General features: G+C 47.0%; 1 protein-coding gene across 2 annotated transcripts in view; it reads left to right on the top strand.

Moving 5' to 3' along the window:
- Positions 1-11,851, top strand: part of LOC125467699 (zinc finger protein 271-like) — a 126,106-nt gene that overhangs the window by 77,233 nt on the left and 37,022 nt on the right. The window lies entirely within an intron of this gene.

The raw sequence follows: 11,851 nt of genomic DNA, 5'->3' as shown, positions 1-11,851 counted from the left end.
GTCCAAACAGCTCCAAATTCCAGTTGATAATGGGAACTGCAGATGCTGGAGACTCCAAGACAACAAAATGTGAGGCTGGATGAACACAGCAGGCCAAGCAGCATCTCAGGAGCACAAAAGCTGACGTTTCGGGCCTAGACCCTTCATCAGAGAGGGGGATGGGGGGAGGGAACTGGAATAAATAGGGAGAGAGGGGGAGGCGGACCGAAGATGGAGAGTAAAGAAGATAGGTGGAGAGGGTGTAGGTGGGGAGGTAGGGAGGGGATAGGTCAGTCCAGGGAAGACGGACAGGTCAAGGAGGTGGGATGAGGTTAGTAGGTAGCTGGGGGTGCGGCTTGGGGTGGGAGGAAGGGATGGGTGAGAGGAAGAACCGGTTAGGGAGGCAGAGACAGGTTGGACTGGTTTTGGGATGCAGTGGGTGGGGGGGAAGAGCTGGGCTGGTTGTGTGGTGCAGTGGGGGGAGGGGATGAACTGGGCTGGTTTAGGGATGCAGTGGGGGAAGGGGAGATTTTGAAACTGGTGAAGTCCACATTGATACCATATGGCTGCAGGGTTCCCAGGCGGAATATGAGTTGCTGTTCCTGCAACCTTCGGGTGGCATCATTGTGGCAGTGCAGGAGGCCCATGATGGACATGTCATCAAGAGAATGGGAGGGGGAGTGGAAATGGTTTGCGACTGGGAGGTGCAGTTGTTTGTTGCGAACTGAGCGGAGGTGTTCTGCAAAGCGGTCCCCAAGCCTCCGCTTGGTTTCCCCAATGTAGAGGAAGCCGCACTGGGTACAGTGGATGCAGTATACCACATTGGCAGATGTGCAGGTGAACCTCTGCTTGATGTGGAATGTCATCTTGGGGCCTGGGATGGGGGTGAGGGAGGAGGTGTGGGGACAAGTGTAGCATTTCCTGCGGTTGCAGGGGAAGGTGCCGGGTGTGGTGGGGTTGGAGTCAACCGCCCCAAGAGGATCCCCCTCGTTCTCACACACCACCCTACCAACCTCCGGATACAACGCATTATCCTCCGACACTTCCGCCATTTACAATCCGACCCCACCACCCAAGACATTTTTCCATCCCCTCCCCTGTCTGCTTTCCGGAGAGACCACTCTCTCCGTGACTCCCTTGTTCGCTCCACACTGCCCTCCAACCCCACCACACCCGGCACCTTCCTCAGCCACAGGAAGAAGGTGATTCTGGAGAATATGTGTCAGGATGTTTCCTGCTGTGAAATACTCCAGTAGACTCTGCAGCATGATTATACAGAAGTTGTGTAGGATTAGTAGGGAAACCAACAGTTCATAAATGATTTAGATTAGTTGTAATTACACAGTTCAAGTATATTCATTGACATTATGTTTTGCATAAGTTTAGCCAAAGCAGATCCTTTCTTTATTCACCTGTGGGGCATGGGCAACACTGGCTGACCAGTATATATTGTTCAAGCCCTAGTTGCTCTTGAGTAGGTGGTAATAAGCTGTCTTCATGAACTATTACAGTCCACATACAGTGGGTTGCTCTACACTGTCCTTAAGGCAAGAATTCCAGGATTTTAACCCAGAGACAGGGAAGGAGTGACATTGTATTTCCAAGTCAGGGTGATAAGTGCTTGGAGGGAAGATGCAAGTGGTTATCTTCCCATGTATCTGCTGCCCTTTTCCTTCTAGATGGAAGTAGTTGTAGTTTTGGAAAGTCATGTCTAAAGAATCTTTGAATTTCTGCAGTGCATCTTATAGATAGCTCACTTTCAGTGGTGGAGGAAGTGGATGCTTATGGATGTGGTGCCAATCAAACATACAGCTTTGCCTTGGCTGATGTCAAGTTTCTTGAGTTTTGTTGAAGCTGTGCCCATCCAGGCAAGTGGGGAGTATTCCACCACACTCCTGACTTGTGCCTTGTAGATGGTGGACAGACTTTGGGGAGTCAGGAGTTGAGTTACTCCACTAGCGTCTAACCTGCTGTTGTAGCCATTGTATTTATTTGTTGAATCAGGTCAATGGTAATCCTCGGGATATTAATAATGGCGGATTCAGTGATGGTAACATCATTGGATGTCAAGCATTAGAGTTTAGGTTGTCTCTTTGTTGGAGATGATCATTGCCTGGCATTTGTGTGTTGTGAATATTACTTGCTACTTGTCAACCCAAACCTGGATATTGTCCAGATATTGTTGTATTTAATCATGGACTTATTAAGTATCTGAGGAGTTGCGATTGGTACAGAGCATTGTATAATCATTGACAAACTTCCCCATTTCTGATGTTATGACAGAGGTAAGGTCATTAGAGTCATACAACATGGAAACAAACCCTTTGGTCCAACCAGTCCATGCTGAACATCATCCCAAGCTAAACTATTCCACCTGCCTGCTCCTGGTCCAAATTCCTTCAAACATTTCCTAGTCATATAACATCCAAATGTCTTTTAAATGTTGTAATTGTACCCGCATCCATTACTTCACCAGGAAGTTCAATGCACCCATGAACCACCATCTGTGTAAAAAAAATTGCCTCATTTTTTTAAATCTCTCTCCTTGAAAATGTGCCATCTAGTCTTGAAATTCTCCACCGAAGGGGAAAGACAACTACCATTAACTTTATCTATACCTCTCATTATTCCGTAAACTTCTATCAGGTCACCTCTCAACCTCCTACACTCCAGTGAAAAAAGTCCCAGCCTATTCAATTTTTCTGTATAACTCAAGCCTTCCATACCCGGCAACATCCTGGTAAATCTCTTCTGAACCCTCTCTGGTTTGATAATTTGCTTCCTATAACTGGGCAGCCAGAACTGGACAGTATTCCAGCATGGTCCTCACCAATGACCTGTACGATCGCAACATAACGTCCCAACTCCGATACTCAAAGGACTGGGCAGTGAAGTCAAGCGTTCAAAAGCCTTTTTAACCATCCTGTCTATATGTGACACAAACTTGAAATAATTATGTGCCTGCAAACTAGGTCCCTTTGTTTGACAACACCATCCAAGGCCCTACCATAAGCCTTGCCCTTGTGTGGTGTACTATACTACAATACCTTGCATTTATCCAGATTGAACTCCACCTTGTCACTTTACTACCGATTTGATTAAGATCCCTTTGTAATCTTAGAAAACCTTCCTCACTTTCTATACTGATTTTGGTGTCATCTGCCCACTTAGTAACTATGTATCGAAGAGACTGAATTAATTACACACCAGAGATCCAGACTTTGAGGCAAAGAGATTTCATTTGTCATATCAAGGAGAGTCAGCACGGACAAAAGGGCAGGTTCTGAAGACTCTGACAAGCATGTAAAAGGAGCAGAATTTATACAGCGGAAAAAAAAGTTAAACAAGCTGCAATTGTACTTTGTTCTGGCAAGGCAAGGTCGTTACTTAGGCAACCAGATATACATTAATTAAAGCAGAATGTGTTGAAGATAAGAATATATGGATGCTGCGAGCCCTAGCTTTTTGCTATCTATCCTACGTGACTTCTCAGACTAGGAAAAGCAGGGTGCAGTTACAGCAATATGTACTATTTCATAAAACTAAAGTTTCCCTACTTCGTGCTCCTAGTCACGTATAATTTTAACTTATTACTACTTAACCTCAATTATACAGTCTTGACAAACAATTATTCCGCAATTCCATCCTTTTTAATTCTTAAATCAACTTCACCAGTCTTCCTCTGTGAATGGAGGGTCATATCGGGGAAAAGGTCTCATGCTCAAGCATTCTTTCTCATCATTATCAGGACTGTTGGATATATAACGGGGAAACATGGGAACAGGGCTTTGTCACTCCTAGTGGAGGATGGCGCATATTAGGCGGGTCGCTAAAACAGAGACTATAGTTACATCATGGATAAATCCTTCGTGGTCAGGGTGCTCCACCGAGTCCCAAAGGGCCACCGCCTAGATCTTGGGGGGTTACAGTTGCAGAATTGATCCCTATTGCTTTTATTTTGCTGTCAGCTTGCTGAACATGATTCAACAAGCAGGGAATGTTTTGGACTCATCGGGGATATAGGTGCAGCACTGCTAACCCGTAATTGCGCAAATACCCCTGTTATTGACGAGCTCAAAATCTATAGCCGACTTATTTTGTAGGGCCACTGTTCGCACCACCACAAGGTCAACAGACAGCTCGGAAATGGCCTGGTGTGTTTCCCCTCGAGCATGGGCGGTTTCATTGGCCGATTAATCCAGGGCCGAGGCCATGTTAATCAGTTCCCACGCTGCTTTTCCCGTACCATAAATGGGGAAGGCTAGCATGAAAAAAGGCTCGGTCTCGCTGATAGCCCTCTTATATCGCCTAATCCATAGGTGCTGGTGTGAAGTGGGGAGGTGGTGCATATGGGGGACTATATACGCAAGATAGCAGGAACCCGTCCAGGAGGGGGATAGCCAGGGTGTAGGCTTTGTAGCCACATACAAAATATGTACCAATAAAGGGAATGTATCAGGTGATAACTCCGGTACCAATTTTGTTGAAAAGTGTCTAAATGGTTGGTTTTGGGAAAAGTAGGAGCGCTGTTGGAGCCCTGCGTAAGGAGGGAGCCGTCAAGAACCCCTTTGGTCAGAAAGAGTGAGAATTTGCCCCGGTCTGGGAGGGCGAAAATAGAAACATTATAATTTGGGAGCATTGGCTATTACCCATGGGATACCCTGTTCTTGTATTGCTATTTTAATGAAGCAAATTGGGGCCGTGTGGTTGTTTTCAGCAGTTAGTGTAAAAAAAATGACAGGAGGTGGTGTTACGATAATCCGGCTGGTATCATCCTGAAAAAGTGGTGAGGGAGTATCCCACAGACTTCCACTGTTGCCTGTCTGTGTCAGTGTTAACCATATAGTGACCAGCTTCAGTCTGCAAGCTATACTCTGTTTTAATACCCACTTCGGAGGCATTAAAGGGGATTGGTCGGAATGGGATTCCATTTTGAATGAATCCGAATGTGGGCGCACGCCCAGCAACAGGAGACATTTAAACGCACTGCATACTCATAGCTGAAAGACAGAAATGAGTTGTGGGCAGGGGCTTGTTCTACAGAATCTGACACGATACCCCACACAAGTAATCTATATACTATAAACACCAGGAACTTCATTGTTTGTCCCCTGTGGGTGGACCTGTCACGGTAGTTCCGGAGCCTGGCCTACAACGTGTCCCGTGAATCCAGTCCAGTTTGCCTTGCACTTTGACAGCTGTGCGGGTCGTCAGTGGTACTTGGTAGGGTCCTTTCCATGGAGGAGAAAAAGAGCCTTTTTCAAGTGATGGGATATGTGCAAAATCACCAGGTTTGAATGGATGAGTATTCCCTTCCTTGGACTTTGGCATTCCCTTTAATATCTTCACGTGGTTGGGTTGAGCTGCCTCATCAGGGCCTGTGCACAGAGCAGGCTTTTCTTATCTACCCATGTTAGTGCTAGGTCAGCCCCGGTCATTGGGGGCTTGGTGCTGGTGGACTTCCCGTTAAAACATCTAGTGGAGTCAGGCATGTCGTTCTATTAACTTGATTTCTCAGGGTGTGTAGGGTAATGGGTAAACCTTCAGGCCACTTTAACTCAGTCTCCTGGCCTCCTTTAGCTAGGGTATTCTTTAAAGTCCCATTGATCCATTCTACCATTCCTGAGGACTGAGGCTGATAGGGTACATGCACTTTCCATTCAAACCCCATTGCCTGAATCAGAGCCACTGCCACCTTTCCTGTAAAGTGCATCCCTTTATCGCTATTTATCCTCACGGTATTCCGAACCGTGGGATGATGTCTTTCATTCGACATTTTACCGCTGTCCTGGCATCATCTTTTCTAGTTGCAAAAGTTTCTATCCACATTGAAAACATATCCACGATCACCAATATGTATTTAAATTCTCCAGAGGCTGGCATGTGCACAAAATCTATTTGCAGATTTCCAAAGGGTCCTACTGGTATTGGCAAGTGGTCAAATCGCCTGGGGTCTTCCCTCTAATTATAATGTAGGCAAATACTACAAGTTTCAGTTACCTGCTGAATAGCAGTCGTTATTGCTGGCGCAAACCACTACTTGGCAACTTGGTGTAGCATTCCCCTTTTCCTACATGCCCTTGCCCATGCACCAGGCAGGCAAGTGCAAGGAGAAGACCCTTTGGGCAGACTACCCTGCCATCGGGATGTCTCCACAGATGATCTGAATCCTGTATTGCAAACCCAGTTTACATTTTCTTGTTCACTGACCCCTTCCTGGGCCTGTACTGCAACCGCCAAATCAATGGCCTCGGGCAATTTTTGGCGTACGAAAGAGGAAAGAACCATAACTCGGGATAGAGCAGCTGTCTTAGCCACTTCACCTGCTGCTGTGTTGCCGAGTGAGAGTTCATCTTGTGCTTGTGTGCACGCCCTGCACTTTACTTTGGCAAGCCTCCTGTGGAGGAGGATAGCTCGGTGTAAGTTGCCTGTCATGGTAGCATGCTGAATGGCCTTACCAGAGGAGGTGAAAACCCGTGGTGCTGCCACGAGGTCCCACTCCAAATGAAGATCGCGAATCAGTGCAGAGATTATTAGTCTGACCTTCAGCGAGAATACAAGCACGAGTGAGCGTGAACAGCTCGGTTACCTGCGCGGAGGCACCAGGGGGCAGAGCAAAGGCTTCCGTAATTCAAAAGGGGTGTCGACTGCATACCTAGCCAGTGTGGCGGTATCATATGGCCGGTAAGAGGAACCGTCGGTGAAAAGCACCAAATTGGGAATGTCCAGGGGCGTGGAGTGTAAGTCAGGGTGGGGAGATGTGACAGAATCAACGACCTGCCGGCAGTCTTGCTGACTTTCATCTGTCTCTCCACTGTCAGGGAGAAGGGTGGCCGGGTTTAACAAGGGTGCTCGCCTGAAGGAAATGTTCAGTTTGGACAACACCATGACCTCGTACCCGGTGTGGTGGGCTGTGGTGAAATGTGTCGCCACTGACTTTAAAGCAGTAGGACTACATGAGGGGACCAAAATCTCACACTGATGGTCCAGAACAACAGGATTCGATTTTCCCATTATTACAGCAGTGTAACTTCCGGAGGCAACTGAGCTGAGTAGTCTGCTACCTGTCGCTTGGATCCGCCTGCACTCCTGTGTCAGAACGCCGCTTGCAAACCCCTCCTTTTTGCTGACATGAGGGCAAAGGGCTTGTTGTAATCGGGAATCCCCAGGGCGGGGGGCTTGAGTCAGGACTGTTTTGAGCTCTTTTAAGGCTTGTTCATTCTATTTCTGTCAGTTGGTCCTGCAATGTAGTCTGCCGCAGCACAGCGTCCATTCGCCAATATTCAGGTATCCGTTGCCTGCAGTAGTTCACCATACTGAGAAAGGACAGCATTTTCTTTTTGTGTCATGGGTCTGGGTGCCTTCAATACCGCATCGACCCTATCTGGTCCCAATTGGCGCATACCAATCTCAAGAACGAAGCTCAAGTACTGTACTGAGGGCTGACACAATTGTAGCTTTGGAGCAGAGACCCGGTGTCCTCTATCAGTCAGGTGACACAGCAGTGCCACGGTGTCTCATTGACAGGCATCACAATCGCAGGAGGTAGTCAATAAATCAGCGGTATTTTGCAGTATCGTGCTATCGCCCGGCAATGATAGTTGAAGGAGATCTGTTCATACCGCAGAGGCATATACGGCCAGGTGTCAGTGTAGCCTTGGGGAAGCCGGGTGCACGTATGCCGTCTGCCGCTGTAGGTAAATGCAGAGTGATCTTGGCTGTCCTCATGGAGAGAAATAGAACAGAAGGCTGAGCAAAGGTCAATGACTGTGTAGTAAGTCCCATTTGGGGGTGTGGGGGGAGGTAAGGAGGACAAAGTAACGTTGGTGTCAGAGACCACCGGGGTGACGGGCACCACAGTCTGATTGATGGCGCTTAAGTCTCAGACGAAACACCATTCCTAAGTTCCTAAACTTTCTACCAGGTTTATGAATGGGCAAAAGGACTTTGTTACAAAGACTTTGGGCTGGGCGCAAAACACCTTGGGCCAAAAGTGCATCAATGACTGGCTTTATACCCTCCTCTGCTTCTGCAGATAACCTATATGTCGAATAGAGGGCAGAGATGTACTAGAGCAGGCAGTCAGTCGATGGGATGAAGAAGATGAAACAAACTCAGCATGATTCTCGTGCAGGGCCCAGAAAGGGAAAGGGACAGACGGCAGAAGGAGAGGGAAGAACAAATCCACCCAGGTGGGCGGCTGAAATCGGCAAAAGATAACAGGCTAGATAACAGACGGCTCCCTGAGTGGGCTGAAAGTACATGAACCAAAACAGTTCCAAAAGGCAGAAGGGGAACGATGATGGAACGCAGCAGAGATTCCCCTCGCAAGTGCTTCACCATGGGGCCGATCTGTTCAGGGTTCGCTGGGACCTTAATAGGCAAGGTGACATGAGGGACTGATATGGGGCCCATTTCAAACAGAGACCCTTGCTTGGGGTCGGGTGGGGAGGGGGGGTCAATGGCTGCTCCCAAACCCAGAACACTGAAATAAACGTGACTGTCAAAACAGAGAGTATCGGGGTATTAAGAAAAGGAGTTGCCGGCTGAACATAGGAATCGGACTCTGTTTCGAATATAGTGCCATACAATGGGTTCTGCTAAGTAATCTGCTGATACTGAGTCGCTACCGTCAGGTCGGGCTGCACCGAGGCACACTAACGCCTTCTCCAGGGGTTTATTTTGTCGCTGCCAACAGTATGGGACAGGGGCAGAATTTGGGTTGTCAGATTCTTTGAGTAACATACTGTAGGCCAGAGGGAAGGAATGTTCGGCAAGTTCGAGGAATCGTCCTTTCTCTTATTCCTGTCAATTTGTCCGGATCCCCTAAAGTTAGGGATCCTGCCGACTACTCCAGATTGTCGAAGAAACTAACTGAATCACACATTACAAGTGCAGACTTCGAGGCAAAGAGGCTTTATTCATGATATCACGGGGAGTCAACACTGACAAAAGGGCAGGTCCGTAGTCTCCAATGAGTACAAAAACACGGCAATACTTTTCCGCGCCGTTATAGCTTGAGGCACAGTTTTAAGCAGATAAGCACAGTTTATCACGTCCCCTTAAGGCAGGTCATATGTCGTGGTTCCACAACTTGTGGCTGCTGATATATTATCCTTAAGTGGAACGTGTCTTAAGCTTTGGATTAACATCGAACAACAGGTTCAAAGCTTTCTACAGATATGCAACAATTTGTCGCATATCTCTTTATTGGCATATTTTCCCATCATTCCAACCTCTAATTCTTAGCTTTAGCCACATTCTACATCTAATTGCTCTTGACACTTTAATTATTCTTCCCCCCTCGGAGTCAGAATTTTTGGAGAATAAGACCATACAATGGTCATAGTAATAATCTACTGGTGGAGAGCAAATGAGAGCAAATAGCGCAAGCACTCATCACTCCGACCTGCAAGAGCTGCAGCTATATGTAGCAGCATTGTCTAAAGGGGGTTGTTCCTTAGTTGCTAACAGTACAAAACAGCCGCCGTTTCAGATTTTAGAGCTTCCGTTTGTTTGAGCTGCATACTACAGGCTTGTGGAACTGAATGGGCAATTCAGAAACAGTCCTTGCTGAGCGCAGTGAATCATGGCCCCCAACTTGCAAAGCGCTTGGTGTCCTAATAAATTCACTGGGGAATGTTTGGCAATAACAAAGGTCTCACGCAGACTATAATCCCCAATTTGTTTGGCACGGTTTGGGACAGGGGCTTAACCATAGGAATTCTGGCTACTCCTATGCTAGAAATCTTTTTAGGACTACAGGGTAATTCCACAGAGGGGTGCACAGACAAAATTGTCGCGCCGGAATCAATTTGAAAGTTTACCCTTAATTTCCACTTTTGCCATTGGGTCCTTCTGGGAGAGAATAATCCGATCATCAACGCCCCTCCGTGGCTCTCCTGTTGTCCGTGAGGGCAAGGGTTGTTGAGCGAAAAAGGGACACTCTTGTTTCTGGTCTACTCCACAGGTCCCTTCCGCCCCGCTGTGACAGTCCCTGGCCCAATCGCCTCTCTGTCTGCATTGCCGGCCCACATCCTGCTCTCTGTCTCTTCCCTGCCATCTCTGGCCACGATCACAATTATGGGGCTTTCGTTGGTTACCTCTGTTACCTCCATTTATAAACTACTGGACAAATTGGCCTTTAAATTCATTTGATCTTTTTGTAAACAAAACCTGAAAGAACTGCCGATACTGTGAATCAGAACACAAACAAAGTTGCTGGAAAAGCCCAGCAGGTCTGGCAGTATCTGTGAAGGAAAAAATACAGAGTTAATGTTTCAGGTCCATTTCTGAGGAAAGATCACTGGATCCTCTGTTAACTCTTTTTTTTGCCGTCACACATGCTGCCACATCTGCAGAGCTTTTCCAGCAACTTTGCAAACAAGCCTTGCCTATCCATGTTGGTCAGAGAGGTTCGCCAATTTAAAGGCATGTGCAGTACTAGGATCAAGGCAATTTAAAAGGGTTTGTATGGTTCGGGGTCCGTGCTGCTCAAGTGCCACATCTGCTGAGGATTCTCAAGTATCCTTAAATCCTACAATGAAGCCTGTTAACTGCTCACCCTTCTTCTGGATACATCTGGTCACTTGTCCAAAATCACTATGCTGCCTGGCCCCTAAAGTGATGGCCTCTGGCTCGTGTCTGGAGCCAGGTACTTCTGCTGTCGTTTCCCTGATCTTGATGTCTATCGTCAGAGATCCAATCACTGTTATGGCCCAGAGGAACAGCAAACAAGTCCTTGACCTGGCAAGGAGGTTCCAAATGCAACTTTTAATAATGTTAGTACGTCCCCAGGCAGACGTGTTTAGACCAGCCAATTGTGGAATGGAATTGGCTTTTTCAGAGGATTCAGGGCCTCATTTATCATACTTTGGACTACTGAGGGGATCCAGGATCACAAAACGGCTCCTCTCCCACCATTGTATAGGGATATTGTTCAACCATAATAGGAATATGTACATCAGAGCTGCTATCAGTAGTGCGATCCTGCCTCGCGGTGACCCTGCTCCTCGTCTGGACCCCTCCTATGCCCAAAGTGGTAGACAGGGGTGAAGAGGCTCCTATTTCAGAAAACTGGGGAGGTTGTGGGTCATTATAAAGAGGCAGGCAGTCCCTGATGGCAGCTGCTAACAGAACATCATCCATAGCCTGATCTTTGTCTTCCTCAATCTGTTCTAATTTTGGATATATTCCCGCATTACATTTCTCTAATTTTGGATATAGTCCTGTGGCAGGGGCACTGGCCTTATTACCCTTTTCGATCCCATTACTTTTGTGCTTCTTGGGTTACAGAGGCTGATGACATTTTGCCACATCCAACCATTTATCAAAGCAAGAAATTGAGTAATTATAATCCCAGTTGGGATCCCGATTTCCCACTTCTGTCTCACTTTCCAAAATTGTATGCTTTTCAAGTCAAATCTACCTCCATAAGGCCAATCCTCGTGAGACCACTGATACAAATCCCTGGAAAATGTAACAGAGGACCTGCTGTCTCCGGTTTCTAGCCAAATGTTATTGTACGGATGTTTCATCACCATGATAGGTCACACCATCAGTGCAGCCTCCAATGAAGTAATGTTGTTCTACTCCGCTCAGTATTTATATGATCTGGTCTGTTGAGATGTTTTGTGTAATTTCCGGTTCTTTTTTGCAAGGGTTTGTATATGGGGTCTAATTCCGCATGTTTATTGATTGCGTTACATAGAACAATACAGCGCAGAACAGGCCCTTCGGCCCTCAAAGTTTCGCTGACCTGTGAACTAATCTAAGCCCCTCCCCCTACACTATCCTATCATTGTCCATATGCTTATCCAAGGACTGTTTAAATGCCCCTAATGTAGCTGAGTTAACTACATTGGCAGGCAGG

This window comes from Stegostoma tigrinum, chromosome 34 (genome assembly GCF_030684315.1).
Source record: "Stegostoma tigrinum isolate sSteTig4 chromosome 34, sSteTig4.hap1, whole genome shotgun sequence".
Lineage (NCBI taxonomy): Eukaryota > Metazoa > Chordata > Chondrichthyes > Orectolobiformes > Stegostomatidae > Stegostoma > Stegostoma tigrinum.
The sequence above is the reverse complement of the archived record's forward strand: the minus strand, read 5'-3'. Positions and strand labels throughout refer to the sequence as shown.